The following is a 22842-nucleotide window of genomic DNA, read 5'->3' on the forward strand; positions in this document are numbered from 1 at the left end:
GTAGCAATTCTTGTGGAACGCCTTCCACTGGTGGAGCCCCTTCCACTGGTGGAGCCCAGAGCTGCAGCTCACCTCTCCACCCAACCCCTCCCACCCCCTTTCCTGTATTTATTTTGTGTGATCGTGCAGCTCTGCGTGTAGTTTTTCCAAGAAAGGGGGGGAAAGGGAGGTAGCACAGGCACCAGCAAGCGGCTGGCTTCATGCCTGTTTTAGCAACCATGTCATTACCAACTGCAGTGCAGCCAGAGATATGGGGCCTGTTTATAAACTGGCCTGCTAACCTGCTTTTTTAGTTTTCTGCTTATTCTCAAGGTAATTTAAAAAAGGCAGAATGGTTAAATTTACTGCCATTGTTCATCAGTGGATAATATCATTGTGTAAGCAAAATGTATGGCATAATTTCCTGAATGTGTTACATTAAAAATGGCTTTCATATTCAGCAACCTTTATGCACCCTTTTAATGTTTCCTATGTCTCTTGTAATTTTTACGCAAATGGCTAACATTTTATAAAAGTTTTCTTCTTTGCCTTTGCCTTTTGTTATGAAGAAAATCAAATGGCATTTTGGTTCTAACTATGGAAAATGATTGTAGAAATTAATTATATATTCAAATTTCATTAATCTCTCTCTTTTTCTTGGCAGATGTGAATGATTTTGGATTTGTTTTGCATTCACATTTAAATAGAGCTTTACAGTTACCACAGCAAGCCTATGAAAAAGGCAGAGCCAGCTTTCTCACTTCTCTCCTTTAGTAGTAGTATCAGACTCTTGGTCAACTTCTGGTTCTTCCTTGTATCCCTGGCATTAGTGCAGCATAGCAGGTTGATGCTCAGCATGTGCTTCCTGAATGAACATAGTTTTCATTTCAGAAACTATAGTGGCTATTTGAACCTGCTTCTCCTAATTAATGCAGGAATCATTTTATGCTTATCCTTCTGAGTGTCATTGCAGTGCCTGGCATCTAATGGGTGCACAGGAAACATTGAAGTGAATTAAATGCCTCCCACAGGTCACTTTAAGAATCTGAACTTCCCCGAGTTCCCTTTGTGGCTTAGTGGTTAATGAACCCTACTAGGATCCATGAGGATGCAGGTTTGATCCCTGGCTTTGCTCAGTGGGATAAGGATCCGGTGTTGCTGTGAGCTGTGGTATAGGTTGCAGATGTGGCTTGGACCCCACATTGCTGTGGCTGTGGTATAGTCCGACAGCTGTAGTTTTGATTCAACCCTTAGCCTGGGAACTTCCATATGCCTCAGTTCGGCCCTAAAAAGAAAAAAAAAAAAAAAAAAAAATAGAATCTGAACTTCCAAAACCTAGGTTTTCTGAAACCAAGGTTTCTGTTTTAACTTCATCATTTAGATTTTCAGGTTGACTCCACATAGAACTAAACATTTATTATAACTTATTAAATGACTATGAAGAATAAATTATTATAAATCAGCTTGGTCCTTTCTAGTATACATCATAGAACAGGTGGTAACATATGACAATTTTTTTTTCTTTTGTCTTTTTAGGGCTGCACCTGTGGCACATGGAGGTTCCCAGGCTAGGGTTCTAATCGGAGTTGTAGCTGCTGACCTACACCACAGCCACAGCAACGCCAGAGCTGCATCTGCCACCTACACCACAGCTCATGGCAATGCCGGATCCTTAACCCACAGAGCGAGGCCAGGGATTGAACCTGCAACCTTATGGTTCCTAGTCAGATTTGTTAACGACTGAGCCACGACGGGAACTCCTTTTTTTTTTATGACAATTTTTTTTTAACCCTGTCTTTACTAGACCTGCATATGCTGTAATTTGAATTAATTCTTTACCCCCATTTGTCAAAAGTATTATGGTATTTTAAAAAGTTTGTCATGGATATGTGATCTGTGTCTTCTTTGGGTACCAAATGCATTTTTACTTATTTACTTGAACATGTATTCATGGACTAAATAATAAATTGTAAAAAAAATTCTTTTTACTGAGTTAAGTTTATACAGCTTCAAAAGCAGTGGCACCTTTCTATATAATTTTGAATTTTTGTATGATATTAAACTTTCATCTTTTTTTCTCCTTTTCATTTTAGCTGCAAATTGGTTGCAGTTGACTGCCGCAAGTAAAACCTATTGTTACAGTTTTGAGGAAGGATATATTTATTGCTTGATAAATAATCTCAACTGCAAAAAAATGTTAAATTTATGCCAATATCATGTAAACTTTAAGTAACATGAAGTTATAGGTGCACAAACTTATTTTTGTAGTGCTGTGAAGGGCAGCAGCTGGCTTTCCCCAAAGAACGTGATTCTCTATCTCCATGTACGATTTTAGGGAACCGAAGAGGGAGTTCCTGGGAGCATTGCCCTCAGTAGCATGGGAAAAACTATGAGCTTAATATGGCTAATAGTAGGGTCCCTTGCCCTCGTCTATGCTCTGTAGCAAAAGAAAAACATGTTTATAGTATTCAGTGGCCTCTTTTTGTCTATTTGGTGTTTCTAAGCATCAGCATTATATAATTTGGATTTTCTTCTTGCTGTCAACAACTCTCTTCCCCCAGTTTGATTCTTTGTTCTGACCTCTAGGCACATCTCAGATTAGCTATTAACAAACCTCAAGTTCCTGCTGTGGTACAACAGGAGCGGTGGTGTCTCTGCAGCACTAGGATGCAGGTTTGATCCCTGATCCACGGCCTCTAGACCTGGAGTTGCCACAGCTGCAGTGTAGGTCTGATCTCTGGCCTGGGAACTCCATATGCCATGGGGCAGCCAAGAAGAAAAAGAAAGAAAGCCAAAAAATAGGAGTTCCCATTGTAGCACAGTGGGTTAAGGATCCGATGTTGTCTTTGGTGGTACAGGTTTGATCCCTCACCCGGTGCATTGAGTTAAGGTTCTGTTGTTGCCACAGTTGTGGCTTAGGTTGTAGCTGCAGCTTGGATTTGATCTCTGGCCCAGGAAGTTCCATATGCTGCACATGGAGCAAAAAAAAAAAAAAAAAAAAGAAAGAGAGAGAGAAAGGAGTGTTTGGAGTTCCCATGGGGCTGAGTAGGTTAAGGACCCAACATAGTCTCCATGAGGTTGTGAGTTCGATCCCTGACCTTGCTCAGTGGGTTAAAGACCTGGCGTTGCCAAAAGCTGCAGAGTAGGTGACAGATGGAGCTTGGATTCTATTTCTAACTTCCATATGCTGCAGGTATGACTATAAAAAGAAAAACAAAGCTCTGTTTGACCTCCCCTGAGCCCCCAGTAGCTTTCTAGTAGTGATGCAGGTTTTAATGATGTGAATCTTATCAGTCAACTTTTTGTTAATTCTAGGAGAAAAAATTGCTGTCTCCCCTTCCCCCTGCCGTAGTATCTAATATTTTGGGAATGTGTCATTCAGTTTTTATGTTGGTGTGATTTGATTTTGTAATGTGATCGACTCAAGTCCAAATTAGGAAAAGGGGTAAAGATACGTAATATTTCTTTTCTTTCTTTCTTGCCTTCTTGCTTTTGAGAGCCACACCTGTGTGTGGCACAGTGAAGTTCCCAGGCTAGGGGTTGAATTGAAGCAAAAGCTGCTGGCCTACACCACAGCCATAGCAATTCCAGATCCGAGCTGCATTTGTGACCTACACTGCAGCTCACAGCAACGCTGGATCCTTAACCCATTGAGCAGGGCCAGGGATTGAACCTGAGTCCTATGGATACTAGTCAGGTTCCTTACTTTTTAGCCACAACAAGAACTCCAGATAAGCTTATTTTTGATGAAGGTCAAAAATTGAGTCCCAAAAAATCTGCTATGACTGTTGCCTTTGCAGAATCTTGGTTCTAGGCAAGTTAACTGCAGTTTCCCAGCTGTTGCATACTTGACAGAATCACCTGCCCCTTTAAGGTTCCTAGTAGGCAAGTAGGTCATTGATCTGTGACTCTTTGGGGACCTCTCTAATACAACCACATGCTTACTGCAAGAGGAGAATTTTGTAGATGGTGTTTCTTTGGATCCTGGGGGTTATGGGGTACAAATTGGCCAGATCAGCACTTCTTTGGAAAGTTCTCACTAGCAGTATTATGTAGGTTCTCTTGCCGTCCTTCCACATAAGGCAGCACTGCTTGTTTCCTGGATTAGTCATTAGGATACTAGGTACATTCTGACTCAGATTCATTTTCCTACCCACCCTTCTTGTTCTCTAGGTATTAATGCCACCCCATAATCCTCCTTACCCTCTGAAAGGAGCAAAAACAAAAAAAGAAATGAAACTTACTTTCACATTCAAGAAGTAAAACTTAATTTTAAATTAGGGCCAGAAAACCTTGGATTTGCTGTTTACAGGAGTTCTGCCTACCTTTCCCCCTTCACCATCCTCTCATTAAATTGGATATAAAAGTTTAAGTTATAAAACACTGAGTTCATTTAAAAACTAAAACTAATCATTATGTTTTCTCCTTTTTTAAAATTTATTTCGGTGTGCTTAGAAATTCTTGTTAGGTGTCAAATAGTCTTGTTTGGGTAAAAATTGTTTTTTATTTATTGAGCATTTATATACTAGGTACTAATAAGTAGTTTAAGCATTTTCACTTAATCATCACAAGAGACTTATGAGGTATGATTCCCATTTTAAGATGAGAAATGTAAGACTCAAAGATGTCCTAAGTTGACCCAGAGATATCTAACTAGTGAAGAGGTGGGAACTAGTAAAGGGTCTAGAACTTACTTTTGGCAAATATCCTAATTATAAGCTGGAGACTATACTGTGATAGTTAATAGACATATATCAGCTCTTTTTATAACTGTAATCACATGGCACTGATATAGCACCAAGAATTTTCTTCTTTTCTCTTTGTGAACCATATATGATATGTTTTCTGCCCCTCCATCCTCAACCCTCATCAACTTTCTCATATTTAATTTGGGTTTCAGAAATGCAACAGACCCTTTGCCTCATGAAACTAGATTGGTTGTTCCCTATCTGTTGCATACAGATTGGCCATGATTGTGATGTGTTTACTACTTGGAATTTATGAATATATCATTTTTTTCTTCCATTTTTTTCCTAACAGATCTGCTAATTCCAGCATGAATGCTGTTAACTTTAGGGTGTACCTATCATTGTAGTCTTGATATAGATACCTCTAGAATTAGCAGTAGTCAGATTGTTGCTTTTTTTTTTTTTTTTTTTGTTGTTGTTGTTGTTGTTGTTGTTGTTGTTGTTGCTATTTCTTGGGCCGCTCCCGCGGCATATGGAGGTTCCCAGGCTAGGGGTCGAATCGGAGCTGTAGCTGCCGGCCTACGCCAGAGCCACAGCAACGCGGGATCCGAGCCGCGTCTGCAACCTACGCCACAGCTCATGGCAACGCCGGATCCTTAACCCACTGAGCAAGGGCAGGGACCGAACCCGCAACCTCATGGTTCCTAGTCGGATTCGTTAACCACTGCGCCACGACGGGAACTCCAGATTGTTGCTTTGTTGTTAAATTTGTAATATCATAAAGTTGAGTGAGGGTGAATGTTTTTGTTGGCTCAGGTTTTTTTTGTTTGTTTGCTTGCTTTGTTGTTTTTTCTCTTTTGGCTAAGCCCGTAGCATGTGGAATTTCCAGGGCCAGGAATTGAATCCATACTACAGTTGTGGCCAGAGCCACAACAGTGATGACACCAGATCCTTAACCCACTGGGCCACTAAGGGAACTCCTGTTGGCTTACTTTTTTGTTGCACTGGAGCCTGCTCCACTTTTCCTCAGGTGCAGAAGTCTGCTGCTCTATATGTTCATGTTTTTTATTGCAACTTGTTTTGCAAAAACTGCCCCTCATTTTCCTGTATCCCATTTAAAATTATTTTTGGTTGGTGATGCAAATGATGTGGCCTTTCCTAGAGGGGAAGAAAATACACAGGGCCTTTTTTTTTTTTCTTTCTTCTTTATTCCTTTCTTCTCTTTGCTTAATTTATCCATCCATCTGGTGGGTATTTATCTTTTTTGGGTTTGAGTATTTAAGCTTTATTAGCTTCTCACAGGATATTTATATTGTTTTAAATTGTTGTTATTTGAGCATTCTTTTTGGACTGATAGGAATCTCCTAAGTTCAGATGACCGTTCTAGTTTGATAACTTTTCAGAACTTGGAGCTGGTCTCCTTCATCCTTAATTTGCTTATCCATGTTTACAAACTGTGACAATATATCGTATATGCCATGCCTGATTTTTTTCTAAGCAGTATTACTATATGGCAAAAGAAATTCCTGGGAAGAGGCCCCATACTTGATACCTTTTTGATGTTGTTGTTTGTTTCATATGTCCAGAGAGGGGAAAGATGGGAAAAGTTAACTTGTGTGTGACTAATGGTGACACTAATATTAAGAAAGGACAATGAAAATCAATACCTTTTCTTTTTCTTTTTTGTCCTCAGGATCAAAATACTTGCCGAACAGTGGAGTCAGAGACCAGTAAAACTAAACTACTTGAACATCATTTGCTGGTTAGCCCCAGGTAATTCAGTTTTACTTTGACTGGACCCTTTGTAATTTTTTGACTTCACCCTCAGAAGATACTGCCCTCTTCTTGATTTATGATTTAATCATGTTTTCCTCTTTCATGCTAATATTAGTTGAATGAATGAAGGGTCTTGGGGTGAATGAATATGTATGTATATTCTCCATGTAAACATGACATTTTGGGGAAGATTTGGAACTATGTGTTAGTGTAATATGACACACTACCCTGCCCCCATTTCCTTATGTGTGAAATTTTTTTTTTTTTTTGGTCTTTTTTCCATTTCTTGGGTCTCTCCCACGGCATATGGAGGTTCCCAGGCTAGGGATCCAATCGGAGCTGTAGCCACCGGCCTATGCCAGAGCCACAGCAACGTGGGATCCGAGCCGAGTCTGCAACTCCTACACCACAGCTCACGGCAAGGCCGGATCCTTACCCACTAAGCAAGGCCAGGGATCAAACCCGCAACCTTACAGTTCCTAGTTGGATTCGTTAACCACTGAGCCATGACGGGAACTCCCCTTATGTGTGAATATTTTTTTTTGTGTGTCTTTTTTTGCTATTTCTTTGGGCCGCTCCCACGGCATATGGAGGTTCCCAGGCTAGGGGTCGAATCGGAGCTGTAGCCACTGGCCTACGCCAGAGCCACAGCAACGAGGGATCCGAGCCGTGTCTGCAACCTACACCACAGCTCACGGCAACGCCGGATCGTTAGCCCACTGAGCAAGGGCAGGGACCGAACCCACAACCTCATGGTTCCTAGTCGGACTCGTTAACCAGTGCGCCACGACGGGAACTCCATGTGTGAGTATTTTAATGGTATTTAGTCAAAATCTGAATCAGCCTCACCCATTTTGGTTATTTTACCTTGTGAAGACTTCATTTTCCCAGATTGCTTGTGCTGGTGTATAACATTTCATCTAACTGCTTCCCTAACTTTCATTATTGTATCAGAATAGGAAAAATGAGAATGGAAAAAGTTGTCTGATAGCTGAGAAAGTGCTTATGCTTTGCTTACCTAGTTACATTGCTTTTTGTTAGTGACACTGTTACTCTCATGGTTAGCTTGGCTTGAAATTTCGAATCTTTGAATCCTACCTTCCCTTTGATACATTTAGTAGTAAACAGACCTTATCTGTTTTTCTGTTTTCATGTTTCCTGTATTTGTTCAACTTTCTGTTACTAATCTTAGCTTCCTAGGCCAAGACCTCATAATTTAATGCTTATATTTGTCCAAATGTCCCTTTTCTGCCCTTTTCTTTCTTTCTTACTTTTTTTTTTTGGCTGGATCCTTAACCCGCCAAGGCACAAGAGAACTCCCTTTTACTGCTTCTTATATACTGTTTCCACCCACTTGAAACTTTGCTAGAATATTTTCTTAACTGTATCCCTTTAATCCAGTCTGTTCTGTTCTGAACTTTCTGCTACTCTTCCCTGGCTTACAGAAAAATAGAACTCACTTCTCTTATATTGGGCAAAGTCCTTTATCTGGGAATTTATCTAAGCCTCCAGCCTCAACTCTTGCTATTTTCACATAAAATTCCTCAAATAATTATGGTATATACCCATTATATTCTGAATACAGAGAACTCTGTCCATAGTATTTATTAAACACACACAGAAAACGTTTATTTAGAAATAATTTCTGGAGTTCCTGTCGTGGCGCAGTGGTTAACGAATCCGACTAGGAACCATGAGGTTGCGGGTTCGATCCCTGCCCTTGCTCAGTGGGTTAAGGATCCGGCGTTGCCGTGAGCTGTGGTGTAGGTTGCAGACACAGCTCGGATCGCGCGTTGCTGTGGCTCTGGCGTAGGCCGGCAGCTACAGCTCCGATTAGACCCCTAGCCTGGGAGACTCCATATGCCACGGGAGCGGCCCAAGAAATAGCTAAAAGACAAAAAAAAAAAAAAATAATTTCTGATTTACAAAAGTTGAAAAAACTAGGGTATAAAGAACATCTAGATAATCTTTAGCCAGATTCACCTTCTGGTTTTATTATTTGCATTCACCTGTGCTCTTATTCTTTCCTTCTCCCTATGTTTCTTTCTCTCTTCTGAACTATTTTGAGGGTAAGTTATGTATAGTGTGCTTCTTTCCCCAAATACTTTGCTTTATTTCTTGAGACTAGGGTCATTCTCTTGTATAATTATTGTATAGTTATCAACTTTATAAGTGGACATCAATATGAATCTGTTGTCCATCTTCCAGTTTTGTCAGTTGACTTAATAAAAATCTCTCATAACGTTTTCCTTGCTTCCTGTAACAGAATCTAGTCTAGGGTCAGGTATTCCATGTAGTTAGTATTTTTTTTTTTTTTTTAGCCTTCGTTTTCCTGGAATATTTCCACAGCCTTTCTTTGTCTTTTATGACATTGACATTTTTGAAGAACTCAACTCTTCCATTCCCTTAATAGAATGTTCTTAATTTTATGTTTGAAGAATTGCTGCAGTGAAAATGAGGTTCTGTGTTCTTGGCTGGATACTGCATAGGTGATGTGATACCCTGAGAAAGGTACACAACTTCTGTAGGCACTTCTTTCCCTCATTGGGATGTTATTTTTTTTCCCCTTTTTTGGCCACCTGGTTCCCACGCCAGGGGTCAGACCCAAGCCCTAAGTTGCGACTTAAGCAGCAGATCCTTAACCCACTGTGCCAGGGCTGAGGAGGGGGTGGGGGTGGGGGGAAGGTGTCAAAACTGCGTCCCAGCACTGCTGATCCCATTGCGCCATGGCAGGAACTCTTGGGATGTTAGTTTTTATTACTTGGACGAAGTGTTGCCAGATTTCTTCACTGCATAGTTTTTTTTTTTTTTTCCCTTTTGCAAGCAGTAAGCAATCTTTGGGAAGACAGTGATACTACCATGATTCTCATCACATTTTGTCTTAAATTTAGCATTTATTGATGATTCTTAATCTAATTTTTTACTGTAATGGTTCCAAAATGTTCATGTTCTCATTCCAGCATCCCCTACACATATAACCCTTTCGCTTTTAACATTCTTCAAGAGCCCTGTCTATTGGTATAGGCCATGAATTCCTATGTTTTGAATTGTTTGCATTTCATTACTCAATTATTTCGATGCTCAAATTATCTTAGATTTGTACAGTGGAAATCCTTTAATCATGTGCTTGTGCCTTTGTGGGGAGTAGTCTGAGAGACCAAGATCTCTGGGGGTAGGTGCTCTCATTGCTATTGAGTTGTCTCTTAGCCCTTTCAGTGGACAGAACTAGGAAATAGATGCTTGTTTATACATGTACATACATGCGCATGTACAGAAACATACTTGTACATCACAAATGTTCATGGCAACGTACATTTATGTAGTTTAGACATCATGAGTTTATGTCAATATGTCTGGTTTCACTTCAAGTTTCTTTGTTTCCACTATTCTATAATACGTCTACTAAAATAATTTCAGAATTGCTTTGCTCATTTCATTACAGTAATTTGTGTTTAGTGCGCCACTTCCTGTAACCATCCTGCCAAAGCCTGAGAGGAAGTACTGTATTCTTAAATTACTTAAATTAGCCTTCCCTCCTCCTACCATCCCTTTCCTCCCCATTTTATTTCCCACCCTTACTTTCTGCATGATGTAGCTAGGATATTTGCTAGAAATGAAATTAGGTTTATTTATTTATATGCTTGAGTTTCAGCTTTTTTAAAAAAAAATGCCCTTTCCCATTCTGATTGGTTTTATTTTTGATTTATGTAGAATATGAACATGTTTTCAAAAGCAAAATATAAAAAAGATGCACATTCTCTTCTGTATCCCTTCCATCACATTTCCCCCCATTTCTTAGGAGTAATCACCTTTCAATGTTTTCTGAAGTGGTTCCTTTTTTTTCTCTCCCTCCCTCTCTCTCTCTTTTTCCTTCCTTCCTTCCATCCTTCCTTCCTTCCTTCCATCTGTCCGTCTTTTTAGGGCTGTGCCTGTGGTATGTGAAAGTTCCCCAGCTAGAGGTCGAATCAGAGCTGCTGATTCTGGCTGCTGGCCTGCGCCACAGCAGCGCCAGATCCGTTAACCCACTGAGTGGGGCCAAGGATCAGACCCTCATCCTCATGGATGCTAGTTGGGTTTGTTATTGCTGAGACATGACAGGAACCGTTCCTTTTCTTTTTATGGCTGCATCTGCAGCATAAGGAAGTTCCCAGGCAAGGGGTCAAATGGGAGCTACAGCTGCCGGCCTGCACCACAGCCACAGCAACACAGATCTGGGCCACATCTGTGACCTACGCTGCAGCTTGTGGCAACGCCAGATCCTTAACCCACTGAGTGAGGCCAGGGACCGAACCCGAATCCTTAGGACACTGTGTTGGGTTCTTTTTTTTTTTTTTTAGATAGTTGATTTACAGTGTACTGTCAATTTCTGCTGTACAGCAAAGTGACCCAGTCATACATACATACACATTCTTTTTCTCACATTATCCTCCATCATGTTTCATCACAAGTGACTAGAGTTATTTTGTTTTTTTGCTTTTTAGGGCCACACATGTGGCATATGGAGGTTCCAAAGCTAGGGGTCGAATCAGAGCTGTAGCTGCCGGCCTGCACCACAGCCCTAGCAACACCAGATCTGAGCTACATCTGCAACCTACACCACAGCTCACGGCAACAGTGGATCCTTAACCCACTGAGTGAGGCCGAGGATCGAACCTGCATCCTCATGAGTGCCAGTCAGATTCGTTTCCACCGCGTCGCAAGGGAACACCTGTGTTGGATTCTTAATGCCTGTGTTTCTTTTTGTCATGACAAGCAGATACATGTAAATTTTATTTTTTTCGTTTGTTTACACAAAAGGTAGCATACTGTATATATTCTTTTGCACTTTGCTCTTTTCACTTACTAATAATCTCCTGGAAATAATTCTGTATGATTCATTTTTCAAAATTATAAAATTTATAGAACATTAAACTTATTCTGATCATTTTTAAGTGTCCATTTCAGTGGCATTAACTACATTCTCACTTTGTGTGACCATCACCATCATCCATCTCCAGAATGTTTTCATTTCCCTAGACTAAAACTCTATACCCATTAAACATCAATTCCTCATTCCCTCTTCTCTCAGCCCCTGTTTATTTTTTACACAGATATATAGTTTCCGGAACATCCATATACTGTAGTTTACTTGGTCAGTTTTCCGTTTATGGGTATTCCCATTGTTTCTGTATATGGGTATCTCTAGGTTGTTTCCAGTATTTTGCAATTAAAATAGTGCTGCAACAAATAGTCTTGTGAATATATATTTTCGTATTGTTGGGAGTATATCTTCAGGGTGAAATTTTGGAAGTGAGATTGTTAGGTTGAAGGGGAAGCATATGTAGTTTTTGTTAGGTATTTATTGTCAATTAGACTCGATAAGGATTATACCATACAGATTCCTACAAGCAAAATGGGAGAGAACTTGTTTTCCCACAGTCACACTGTAAAAAGCTCTTTTACTCAGCATATTTTTTAGATCCATCCGCATTATTGAGTGTATTAGTAGTTGCTTTTTATTGCTGACTAGTATTCCATTATGTTTCCTGTTTTTGGCTATTATGAATAAAGCTTCTATGAACATTCAAGTACAAGTCTTTGGATTTTTTTTTTTCCCCTCTTGAGTAAATACCCAGGAGTGTACTTGAAGGGTCTTACGTTAAGTGTATGCTTAGCTTTATGAGATACTGAAACTGTTTTCTAAAGTGGCTGTGCCATTTTTTTTCCCACCTACAGTATCTAAGAGTTCAAGTTCCACATATATCTCTTCTTTTATGAAATGTCTGTTGAACTTTTGCCTGTTTTTAAAATTGGGTGGTTTTTCTTACCTATGAGTTAAAAAAATGTTCTAGATACAAATCCTTTCCAGGTAGATTTTGAGAATGTTTTCTTAGGGTCCTTGTCTTCCCTTTTCATTTAGTTCCTTAAATTTTTTTAAGAAGAGGCATTTTAAATTTTGAATACAGTTGATCAGTTTTTCTCTTATTTTTAAATTTTTAAAATGATTTTTATTTTTTCCATTAGAGTTGATTTTAGGGTTCTGTCAATTTCTACTGTACAGCAAAGTGACCCAGTAATACATATATATATACATATTCTTTTTCTCACATTATCCTCCATCATGTTCCATCACAAGTGACTAGATATAGTTCCCTGTGTTAAGTTTTTTCTCTTATGATTAATCCTTTTCTAATGTGCTAAGAGATCTGTGCCTATGGTAAGGTTATGAAGATTTTTCTCTTGTGTTTTCCTGTAGAAGTTTTGTAGTGCTAGTTTTATATTTAGGTTTTGATCCATTTTGATTTAATTTTTGCATATGATGAAAGGATTGAAGGTCAGTTTTTAAAATATGGGCATTCTGGGAGTTCCTGTTGTGGCTCAGTGTTAATGAATTCGACTAGTATCCATGAGAATGAGCGTTTGTTTGATCCCTGGCCTTGCTCGGTGGGTTAAGGATCTGGCATTGCCGTGAGCTGTAGTGTAAGTCACAGGCGTGGCTTGGATCCTGCTTTGCTAGGGCTGTGATGTAGGCTGGCAGCTACAGCTCCTGTTTGACCCGAGCCTGGGAACCTGCATATGTTGTGGGTGCAGCCCTTAAAAAAAAAAGACGACATTCTGTTTCATCATGGCTATTTGTTGAAAAGACTCTCTCATTTGCACTGCATAGATTTGGTAATTTAATCAAATGACTATGTATATTGGAATCTCTTTCCTGTATTTATTTTGTTCCATTAATTTGTATATCAATCCTTATGCCCACATGTATTGTGCTGATTACTGAAGCTGTAGAGTAAGATTTGAAAGTTTGTGGTGGGAGTCAACTTTTTCTCCTCTGTCATGGTTGCTGTGGGTAATCTAAAGCTTTCGCATTTTGATACAAATTTCAGGATCAATTCGTTAGTCCCTGCAGTCTTGTAAGTCACCCTGAGAACTGCCCTGCAGAATCTAGTCAGCTTGGCCATCCTGAATTTTGGTTATTATCTTGTCCATTCAGCAGGAATATGGGGCTCATTTTGGGTTCTCCATCCTATGCTGTGATCTGGAAAATGCTTCCTGGTAGAAAGCCTGGCTAGTGGTAGGACTCATGTTATCATGTTGTTGGTCCTTTTCCTAATCTCAGGGACCACAGTTTTTCACTGCCTGTTCTCTAGTATGTGAATATAGTTTGTTCTTATAATTTGTCCAGTTCATGGTGGGATGGATCTTATTACTCTCTCTTGGTTTAATATGTAAGTCCTGGCAGAGCCTCCTTGCCTACCCGCTTGCATCTCTCACAAGCATCCTATCTTAATCTATTTTTTGCCTGTCAAAAAAAAATAAGTCCTATAGTTAATTCTTGAGTTGATTAAAAAAAAAGTCTTCTCATGCTTTGCCTGATCTATTTTTTTAAATGATGTGGGTGCAAAAAGATGTTTATTAACCATGTAAGCTTCTCGGAGTTCTTCTGTGGCACAGAGGGTTAAGTTTGATCCCTGGCCTGGGAACTTCCATATATGCCATGGATGTGGCCAATAGATGTATGTATGTACACATACACACTCTCAATATGGTTTTTGTTTTCGTTTTTTTTTGTTTTGTTTTGTTTTTTGGCCACACTCTCAGGCATGCAGAAGTTCCTGGGACAGGATATAACCCCAAGCCATAGCAATGACAATACCATGTCCTTAACCTGCTAGGCCACCAGGAAACTCCTTTGAGCATAATTTATTGAACAAACCAGTGGATTAATTTCTGCCTAGAAGTTTTCCTAAGGAATATAGGATTTAACTTCTAAAGTTTTTTTTTTTTTTTTTTAACTCATTACTGTATCTTGAGACTAGGAAACCAGTCCAGACAAACTACCAGATTTCACTTGGAGTACCTATACTTTTTTTTTTTTTTTTTTTTGTCTTTTGTCCTTTTAGGGCCACACCTGTGGCATATGGAGGTTCCCAGGCTAGGGGTCTAATTGGAGCTATAGCTGCTGGCCTATGCCAGAGCCACAGCAATGACAGATCCGAGCCTCATCTTCGACCTATATATACCACAGCTCACGGCAATGCCGGATCTTTAATCCACTGAGCGATGCAAGGGATTGAACCCGCAACCTCATGGTTACTAGTTGGATTTGTTTCTGCTACGCCACGACGGGAACTCACCTGTACATTTTTGTGAAGTAATTTCTTCTCCAGGTTTCCCAAATTTACTAAGTTTTTGGCTTTTGATGCTGGTCCCTATAAGCCAGGAATAGGTACTAGGCTCATAGGTATTGACTTACAAAGTGGAGCCTGTCAGTGATGGATGTGTCATGTCTGATTAAATGAGAATTATTCTCAGTTACGACATTCAAGTTAGGGATTTGAATGTCCAGTTATCTTGATAAGTAGGTTGACAGATTTGCCTTAAATCTGTGCAGTTAACATTATTGATACAAAAGGTAGAGAGATCCTGTTTTTACTTTAATACATTTTTTTTTCTCTGAAATTTGAGGACATAGAATTAGGTGCCACTTAAAATTTTTTAGTTTGAGCATAATTTATTAAATTGAAGGCTAGAGATAGAAGAAGAAGAAAAAGAGCTTCCTCATGCAATCCTTTGGAAAACATTAAACAATACTGTTCTAAAACAGGTAACTACAAAAGTTCCTGCTGTGGCATAATGGGCTGAGAATCTGACTGCAGCAGCTTGGGTCATTGATGAGGCACAGGTTCATTCCCTGGTCCAGCACAGTGGGTTAAAGGATCTGGTGTTGCGGCAGTTGTGGTATAGGTTGCAACTGCAGTTTGGGTTCAATCCCTGGCCTGGGAATTTCAGTATGTCCTGGGTGCAGCTATTAAAAGACAACAAACCCCCAAATAACTACAGTTAAAATTCTTCACTAGTTCATTCAGTCCTGTTAGTTGTTTTGCTTAATCTTTCTTTCTTTCCTATCTTTTCTTTCTTGGCTGCCCTGTGACATGAGGTTTCTGGGCCAGGGATCAGATCCCTGCCACAGTTGCAGCATGTGCTGAATCCTTAACCTGTGATCCTGGGCTGGGGATCAAACCTGAGTCCAGGTGCTCCAGAGACGCCACTAATCCTGTTGCGCCACACTGGGAACTCCTGATTTGCATAATCTTTTTCTGCAGTCTGCTAAAAACTTAGGTGTATGAAGAGACCTAGAAATTAAGGAGACCCTAAGAGACCTTAAGCAGAGTTGTAAAATTTGGTTAACTGTAGCTCAGTAGTTTGTTATTCAGAGTTTATTTCAGGAAGTATCAAGATTTAAAGGCACTTTGTCTTTTCCACAAGAATGTGGAAGACTAAAGGTAATCTTTTCCACAAGAATCTTAGAAGGAAACAGAGCCATCTAGAAATAAGACATTTCTGATGCTTTTCATTCATCCTTAAAGATAGGAGTTTTCATTTGATGTCCTTTCCCTTGGCCTGAAGGATATATTCCTTTCACTTCCTCAAGTGTTGGAGACCAGTTGTCACAACTTGTATTTATGTGAAAATTTTTTATTTCACATGAATTTTTATGTACAGTGATACATAATCACTTTTATATATCGCTGAATATAAAATTTGGGGTCAATAGTTTTTTATTTCAGCACTTTAAAGATGTTGTTCCATTGTTTTGTGATTATTTCTGAAACTAATTTTTATCCTTGTTGCATTTTTATCTGTATGGCCTTAAGGTGTTGTTCCCCTGTGGCTACTTTAAAGATCGTCTCTCTATGTTTGAATTTGAACAGTTTGACTATAACTTAGACCTGGTTTTCTTTGTATTTATTCTTCTCGGGATTCTCTGAGCTTCTTCACTCTGTAGACTTACATTTTCATCAAGTTCAGGGAAGTTTTGACTATTATTTCTTGACATTTTATGTTTTTTCACTTTAATTTCACTTCTGGGGCTCCAATTAAGTATTTGTTAGACCATTTGGTAATTCTTACATGGCCTTAAAGCATGTCCTTTTTCTTCAGTCTGTTTTCTTTTCTTTTTTTTTCTTTTTGCCATTTCTTGGGCCACTCCTGCGGCATATGGAGGTTCCCAGGCTAGAGGTCCAATCGGAGCTGTAGCCGCCGGCCTACACTAGAGCCACAGCAGCTCGGGATCCGAGCCGCGTCTGCAACCTACACCACAGCTCACGGCAATGCCGGATCCTTAATCCACTAAGCAAGGCCAGGGATCAAACTCGCAACCTCATGGTTCCTAGTCAGATTCGTTAACCACTGAGCCACGACGGGAACTCCTCTTTCTATTCTTAAAGTGGGTAGTTTTGCTATTCTTTCAAGTTCAGTTACTTTATTTCTTTGCCAGTCTGAGTGATATTTAACAGGAAAATGCTTTTCTGTTTCTCCTTATTCTTACAACCCATGGTAGGAAGAGGCTTAAGAAAAGCCAATGGATTTATCGAAGTTGTACAACTAGTTTGTGAAGTAACTGAAAGTAGAACCTAAATCTTCATTCTTTGAAAGACTTTAGACCATTTTCTTTCTATAATTTGTAAACTTTATCTCATAGTAACTTGTGGTCTTTTTAAATGTTCATTCTGTTAGGGGTAGGAACGGGGTGGGAACAGGGGATACTGCCTAAACGTTGTAAAATTGTAGAAAATTCAAGTTGTTGTTAGTGCTTTAAAATGATTTTCAGTGGAAGAATTTAAATATCACTGAAGTCAGTAATGCCTTAGGAACTAATCTCTTTTTTTTTTTTCCCCTAGTATATACAGTTTCTCCAAGGCTTTAATATAATAGAGGGTAATATAATAGAAGGTAGAGCAAGATCTAGCAGCTTCCAAGTCTGAGTGTTCAGTGTTGGGCTAACTGGTTGTACTGGAATTGCCAAGAATCTGGAACCGTTGGTGAAAGAGAGGATGCAAAAGGAGACTTAGAACAGAGAGACAGAGAGACAGAGACAGAGAGAAGGAAATAGAAAGGAAAAAGGATTCTTCAAGGAAAAAGAATCATGTTGTTAAGACAAGTACTCATATGCATTTCTGTTCCATGTTGCAGCGTGAATAGGGTGGGGCCTGTTATTGGTCCAGATGGGGCAGCAGATGTCACAGCCAGATCACTCCCACATCCATGGAACTAATCTTTTAGATGCTGTTCTTCCAGCAGTGAAAATAACCTGTAGTTATTCAACAGAAAAATTCAGCTTTAACCACTGAAGTTCTGAAATCATGACTTTTTGGAATCTTGGGTTGTGATGTCATTGATGGTCTTAGAAATTAACTCTTTGAAGTGTAGCCTCAGTTAATGGATTCACTTCGTGAAAATTTCTTAAACCAATTTTTCTATCATCTTTGTTAAATAAGCACTGGATAAAGGAATGGAAACACTGCCAAGGCCAGGGTAATTATCAAATGCCTTTATATCACATTTTACTAACATTCCAGTTTCTAAAGTTCTATCATAAGTTTCTAGAGTATCTTGATAAAAGGGGGAGTTCCTGTTGTGGTGCAGTGGAAACGAATCCGACTGGTATCCATGAGGATTTGAGTTCGATTCCTGGCCTTGCTTAGTGGATGGGGGATCTGGTGTTGCCATGAGCTGTGGTGTAGGTCACAAGACATGGCTCAGATCCTGTGTTGCTGTGGCTGTGGCCTGTAGCTCCGATTCAACCTCTAGTCTGGGAACCTCTATATGCCTCAAGTGTGGCATTGAAAAAAAAAAAAGAAAGAAAAAAGGTATTGCTGTCTTATGAATGTCATAAGTGGTAAGAACTGTATTTATCTCTGTCCTTCAGTTTAATTTGAAATTGAAAAACTAAAGTTTAAAGATCACTATTTCAATTATATATTCTGCTTATAAATGCTTTACAAGTAAAACGAATTGAACTCACAGAAATCTTGTAAAGCTGCTGTTATTTAAAAACCAGACAATTTAAGTGAATTACTTTGAGGTTTACATTTTCTCCGTATAGGAAAATTGACATTTGTTAATGTCTTCAGTTACCCACCTAGATATAATAACCCTTAAATTTAAAGCTAGAACACACAAAATGTCAGAGTTTTCTAGCGTGTAAGCTAAGAGTGGTAGTAGTCTTAGCTTGGCATCAGTTTTCTCATAATGGTCAATTTGTTTGTTTCATAGAAGATCTCAGGTTCATTCAAGCTTTAAGTTTCTGTGATTATTGGATCTAGGTCTTCATTACAGAACCTTTTACAGAACCTGTTACCTCCTAACTGCTTCTCTATCACTCTTTATAAATATAAACGCATGATGGTTAGATTAGGAGATGAAAATACTGGTAAGATGGAGATACTTAAAATTGTTTTTCAAAGGTGATGCGTATAGGGGTGGGTTGAGAACCTGTAGTACTCTGTGATGACTAAGCAGCCTCGTTAAGGGCCTTTCTTCTTAACCGTTTTCTTTTTGTAATGACTGGTAGGAAATTCTAGTGAATGTGGCTGGAAAATTTAAAGCTATTCTAACAGTTGCCTTTCATTAGAACTGGCTGAATTGAACTTCCCAGTAAGAAGTTACTGTTTTCAGAGATTCCATGAAAAAAAGACTAGAATATTTTATGTCATAATTTAAGCTTTAAGATATTTTTGTTTGCTTTGCTTTGTTTTGGTGGAAATGGTTAAGAGCTTGGGCTCTGACATTGAAAGGACTTGGATTTAATTTCTGGCTGCATCATTCACCAGATATATGACCTTGAGTGTGGTGTTGTCCCTATATCAGTTTTCTTTTTTCTTTCTTTCTTTCTTTCTTTCTTTCTTTTTTTTTTTTGCTTTTTAGGGCCACACCCATGGCATATGAAGGTTCCCAGGCTAGGGGTCTAATTGGAGCTACACCTGCCAGCCACAGCCACAGCAACATGGGATCTGAGCCGTGTCTGCAACCTATACCACAACTCACGGCAAGGCCAGATCCTTAACCCACAGAGCAAGGCCAGGGATTGAACCCACAACCTTCATGGTTACTAGTCGGATTCGTTTCTGCTGAGCCATGATGGGAACTCCTATGTCAGTTTTCTTATTAAAAGGATAAAAAAGTTGAATTCTACTTTTATTTATTCTGCGTATCAAAGGGTTGTAATGGGGATTGAGAGTAATAAATTGAATGCACTCAAACACAGTATATAGCTCAAATGTTAAAGTATTTTTTCACATAGTTTTTAAATTTTTTTTTTTTTTAAGGCTGTACCTGAGGCATATGGTTCCCAGGCTAGGGGTCTAATCGGAGCTGTAGCTGCTGGCCTACGCCACAGCCACAACAACATGGGATCTGAGCTGCACCTGTGACCTACACCACAGCTCACGGCAACACCGGATCCTTAACCCAGTGAGCGAGGCCAGGGATCGAACCCGCAACCTCATGGTTCCTAGTCTGATTCATTTCCCCTGTGCCACAATGGGAACTCCCTGTTTTGTTTTGTTTTGTTTTAACTGCTGAACCTGTGGCATATGGAAGTTTCTGGGCCAGGGATCAGATCAGAGCTACAGCTTGGGCCTGTGCCACAGCCAAAGCCACACCGGATACAAGCTGCATCTGTGGCAACACTGGATCCTTAACCCGTTGAGCAAGGCCAGGTATTGAACCCGCATCCTCACAGAGACAGTGTCGGGTCTTTAACCCACTGAGCCAAAATGGGAACTCCCTCCATGTAGTTTTTTAACCTTAAAATTATTATGTAAGCAAGAATTTATGTGAGTTATGAAGTACACTTTGAAAAACATGTGTGTACCTACTACTTGAGCTTAAGAACTGGAAGGTTGTAGGGTGTATCCCCTCCCTGTGGTTTTCTCCATGAACTCGTACTACTCTGTCCAAGAAGTAACAGCTATCTTTAACTGCAGTAGTAATTCAATTACTTTTTAAAAACTTTTGAAAAACCACATGCGTCTGTTCCTGAACAGTATTTAGTTTTTCTTGTTTTTAGTTTTACAAACATATAATGAATGTAATGTACTTTTTTAATAGCATTTTTGTTACTCAGTTACATTTGTAGTTGTACAACAATTATCACAACCAAGTCTTACAGCATTTCCATCGCAAACCCCCAGCGTATCCCCCACCCCCTCAACCTGTCTCCTTTGGAAACCATAAGTTTTTCACAGTCTGTGAGTCAGTATCTGTTCTGCAGAGAAGTTCATTGTATCCTTTTGTTAGATTCCACATGCCAGTGATAGATAGCATTTGATGTTGATTCCTCACGTCTGACTTCACTTAGCATGATTAATTTCTAGGTCCATCCATGTTGCTGCAAATGCTGTTATTTATTTCCTTTTAATAGCTGAGTAATATTCCATTATGTATATGTATCACATCTTTATCCACTCCTCTGTCAATGGACATTTAGGTTGTTTCCATGTCTCGGCTATTGTATATAGTGCTGCAGTGAACATTGGAGTACATGTATCATTTTGAGTCATTTTTTTTTTTTTTCTGGATAGATGCCCAGGAGTGGGATTGCTGGATCAAATAGTAATTCTATTTTTTGTTTTCTGAGGACTCTCCATACTGTTTTCCACAGTGGTTGCACCTATTTGCATTCCTACCGACAGTGTAATAGTGTTCCCTCTTTTCCATACCCTCTCCAGCACTTACTGTTTGTAGACTTTTTGATGATGGCCATGGCTGGTGTAAGATTGTACCTCATAGTGGTTTTGATTTGCATTTCCCTAATAATTAGTGATGTTGAACATCTTTTCATGTGTTTTTTGGCCATCCGTATGTCTTCTTTGGAGAATTGTCTGTTTAGATCTTCTGCCCATTTTTTAATGGGGTTGTTTGGTTTTTTTGGTGTTGAGCTATAGAAAGTGTTTATAAATTTTGGAGATTAATCCCTTGTCATTTGCTTCATTTGCAAAGATTTTCTCCCATTCTTTGGGTTGTCTTATTGTTTTGTTTAGGGTTTCCTTTGCTGTGCAGAAACTTTTCGGTTTAATTAAGTTGCATCTGTTTACTTTTGTTTTTATCGTCATTGCTCTAGAAGGTGGATCTGAGACGATGTTGCTGTGGTTTATGTTGGAGAGTATTTGTGTTATCCTCTAAGAGTTTTACAGTATCTGATCTTATATTTAGGTCTTTAATCCATTCTGAATTTTTTTTGTGTGTATGGTGTTAGGAAGTGTTCTAATTTCATTCTTTTACTTGTGGCTGTCCAATTATCCCAGGACCACTTACTGAATGGGCTATCTTTTCTCCATTATATATTCTTGCCTCCTTTGTCATAGATTAGTTGGCTGTAGGTGCGTGGGTTTAATTCTGGGCTTTCTGTCCTGTTCCATGATCTGTATTTCTGTCTGTGTCAGTACCATATGGTTTTGATGACAGTCTTTATAGTATAGTCTGAAGCCAGGGAGCCTGATTCCTCCAGCTCCATTTTTCTTTCTCAGGATGGCTTTGGCTATTCTGGGTCTTTCATGCTTTCAAACAAACTTGAAAATATTTTGTTTGAGTTCTGTGAAAAATGTCCTTGGTAATTTGATAGGGATTGCATTGAATCTGTAGATTGCCTTGGATAGTATAGTCATTTTGACAATATTGATTCTTCCAGTCCAAGAGCATGGTGTGTCTTTCCATCTGTTTGTGTCATCTTTGATTTCTTTCATCAGTGTCTTATAGTTTTTAGAGTACAGATCTTTTGTGTCTTTAGGTAGGTTTATTCCTAAGTATTTTATAATTTTTGATGTGATGGTAAGTGGGATTGTTTCCCTAATTTCTCTTTCTGATCTTTCGTTGTTAGTATATAGAAGTAATGTACTTAAAATTTTTTTTTGATTGCTTGCAAGATTCCATCATGTTGTGTTTTGTGTTTGATTTATTTATTTTTGCTATTATTATGTTGTATTCTTTCTTGTTTTTGTTTTGTTTTGTTTTGTTTTGGCTACCTTCATGGCATGTGGAAATTTCTGGGGACAGGGATTGAACCGATGCCACAGCAGCAACCCAAGCAACTTCAGTAACAATGCCAGATCCTTAACCTGCTGTGCCACAGTGTAACTCAGATACTGTATTCTTTTTGTATGGCTTTTATTCAAATTTAGTTTTAAAATTTAGGATTGAATATTAGCGGTTCCTCTGATTTTTGATATATGAATGATATTTCAGTGAACATTTTTTATATGTCTCTTGTTGCATAGAGAGTTGTTAATGCTTCAAAGCTTATGTTTATTTAATTTTATTTTTATTTTTTGCTGCACCCATGGCCTTTGGAAATTCCCAGGCCAGGGATCGAACCTATGCCACAACAGTGACAATGCTGGATCCTTAATCTGCTGAGCCACCAGCGAACTGCTCCTCTAAAGTTTTTAAACATAAGCTTGATTTAACAGCTGATACAGAAAATTTACTTTTCATGTGGAACTTTAGAAAAAAGTAAATTTTCTTATTGAACTAGCCCTAAGCTTTGTTAGCTAATGTCTTATACCAGTCGTTTATTGTTTTATCACAGGATTAACAATATGCACTATGATTTTCCTCACATAACTTTAAGCACTTA

General features: G+C 39.1%; 1 protein-coding gene across 22 annotated transcripts in view; it reads left to right on the forward strand.

The window, feature by feature from the left end:
• The window catches only part of NCOA3 (nuclear receptor coactivator 3), a 135430-nt gene that overhangs the window by 61219 nt on the left and 51369 nt on the right, over window positions 1-22842 (forward strand). For all 22 annotated transcript variants that reach the window (XM_085002550.1, XM_085002554.1, XM_085002553.1 and 19 more), the window contains 1 exon segment: window positions 6361-6440. The gene's annotated coding sequence lies outside the window, so the exon portion shown is untranslated.

Source organism: Sus scrofa, chromosome 17, assembly GCF_054392235.1.
Source record: "Sus scrofa isolate SSC_HxYL_T2T_F1_AM1 chromosome 17, Sscrofa_HxYL_maternal_Yorkshire_Landrace_v2.0, whole genome shotgun sequence".
In the NCBI taxonomy this organism is placed as follows: domain Eukaryota; kingdom Metazoa; phylum Chordata; class Mammalia; order Artiodactyla; family Suidae; genus Sus; species Sus scrofa.